The following is a 2,526-nucleotide window of genomic DNA, read 5'->3' as shown; positions in this document are numbered from 1 at the left end:
TTAAAGCTGCATGGAGATGCCTGTTGTACACTGCAAGAGAGGGCTGGACATCCACCTTGCAGAAAATCTCCCTGAAACACTAGCTCTCCCTCTGAGCAAGCTCAGATCACTCTCCAGCCTGAAGAACGGCACAGTCCTTGCAGGCAGGGTCCCAGCAGGAAACCCTTGTGGCAGGGACTCCCCTCCCACCTCTCTCAGTGCCATGCACCCCAACTGCAGCCTGCTGTACCACCAGCAGTGCAGCAAGAGTGTTTGCCTCTGAGGAGGCTCATGGCAGAGAGCTGAGGAAGACTTGGACTCTTCCTATGCCCAATTCTGGAACTACATACAACATACAAAAGATACACCTGGACAAAAGGAAGAGGTTTGGAACAACTGCAGGCCTGCAAATTGCCTGGATTGCAGCACCATGTCTGTGCAACTGGGCACACGCATGTGCGTACCCCAGCACACCTGGCGAGGGGGAGCTGACCGAGGAATGCGGGAAGGAGGGGGAAGCAGGGTGGCTGCCCCAACACCTTGCCCCTACACTGCCCGCTGCCAGCCCGGACTGTAGAAGAGATGCAGTGAGCTGCTGAGCACTCCCCCAAGATTACAAACACCAGGCCCAGCAGCAGCAAATGCTGGGCTCTATAATTAAACCACGGCTGAGGTCACTTCCTTTTCCCAGCAGCTCCCTCCAGCCCCCACCCCCTTGCCTCGTATTTGCATGCCATCATGACTAAGGCACATCAGGGTGTAAGGTCATAGGGGAAGCAGCTATGCAACTACCTCGCAGGAAATTCCACCCTGGGAAACCTTTCACCTTCCCCAGTGCAGAGAGGATCAGCACAGGCAGCTGATCCTGCAGCTGAGTGGTGGCAGCTGCCTGCAAGCAGTACTGGGACTACAGTGTTGGGCTGGAAAGGGAGGGAGAGACCTCGAGGAGAGGGGAGCCACTGCTCCCCATCAAGCTTTACCATCAGAGTCTGGGCTAGCACCGATCTGGAGAGGTTAACCCACTGTGCACCCCAAGATAGCAGCTGCTCTGCCTCCTCACCGTGCTTCACCTTTACCCCCTCCATACATAAAACTGAAACTCCCCAGCTTCTGCCACTCGACAGGTGCAAAAAACCAGCACGGCCTTCCCCACAGATCCAGTTCCAATTCTCAGGGGCTATTCTGCCCTTATGCAAACACTCACGCAACTCACAGAACTCCTCCAGAGACACAGTGATCTAACCCTGGCCAGGCCTCCAACCACCCAAAAGAAAACAGGCAAAAAGAACTAGGAATTGCCCCATCTCACTAACTGCATCCTTCAGGGAGGCAGTGAGTCCTCTGTGGCAGCAGATGTACAACCACAGATGGAGAAAGGCCCGGGGGCAGCCTGCCCTAGGGCTCTTCCCACAGAGCCCCTCTTCCCCACCAGAGAAGAGACATCTTATTAACTTATGACTGGCCAAGTGGGCAAGGGCTTCTGACATTCCTCCAGTTCTGAGGTTTGCAGGAGGCTTTGGGGTTTGCAGTGGTCCTTGTGGCCAGAGGTCAAGTGCCCAGACTTAAGCAGATCAAGCTCTGAAGTATTGTTTGCACTATGTACAGTAGTTGGGGTCATCAAGTGCTCACAACTCAGCCCTTGGCCCTCCACAGTTAACTCTAGTTCTGCCCTTATTTAAGAAACAGAACATATTAAGGAAAGTTATTGCAACAACGAAGACCAGAGTACAAAGGAGGAGAGAAGAGTGCAAAAGCTACTGAGTGGGAGGAAATAAGAGATCTTTTGGGAGCAGGACAGCCATTTAAGTAATGATATAAACAGGTTAGCATCAGAGTTTGCAGAAGAACTAGCTGGTGACTTTCACAAGGCATCTATTAGTTTTCAAAGTCCTCAGGTGTTTGGATTACCAAGCCAATTCTCCAGTCTCTGAGCTAGCATGAGATTTATCGGGGTTGACATCTCTGAAGACTGACATGCAGAAAGTTTCCTGTACAGAGCCTTACCATGCTATTCAAATGCCTCTTCCTCTCCCTCATCCCATGGATTCTGGAGAGGAAGTTTGTGACAGAGCAGGGGTGCTGAGGCAGCCCTACAACCCCTGGAATCAGCTGATCAGGAAACACACATAGCAGAAAGCTGTGGGGAAGCACAACTGCTATCAAAAGATGGACAGTGCAAAGCCAGCAAGCAGAGTGGGACACAATCGCCCAGCTCCTTCGGCCAGCGACAGGGTACTCGTTGTCCTCTTCAGCACACGGATATTGTGCTTTGGCTCCGAGCCTGCACCCGCAGCGAGGCACGCCTGTGCCCTCCAAGACTCTGTCTCCACAACAACAGGAACCAGAAGCCACAGCAGACCCCGAGCAGCTCATTGGCCCGAGATCACATTACAGGACAGGAAGGAAGAAGGCACTTTGATCAGTCTGGAATTGCTTTAAACAGGTTCCACACCGATATCTCAGCCACTGGAATTAACCCCCCACCACCCTAAATGTCCCATTCCTAAAGACATGTCCTGCTCTGGCATGCACATCGGGGCCCAGGCA

Source organism: Geospiza fortis, unplaced genomic scaffold (genome assembly GCF_000277835.1).
Source record: "Geospiza fortis unplaced genomic scaffold, GeoFor_1.0 scaffold183, whole genome shotgun sequence".
Classification (NCBI taxonomy): domain Eukaryota; kingdom Metazoa; phylum Chordata; class Aves; order Passeriformes; family Thraupidae; genus Geospiza; species Geospiza fortis.
This window is presented reverse-complemented; position numbering follows the sequence as displayed.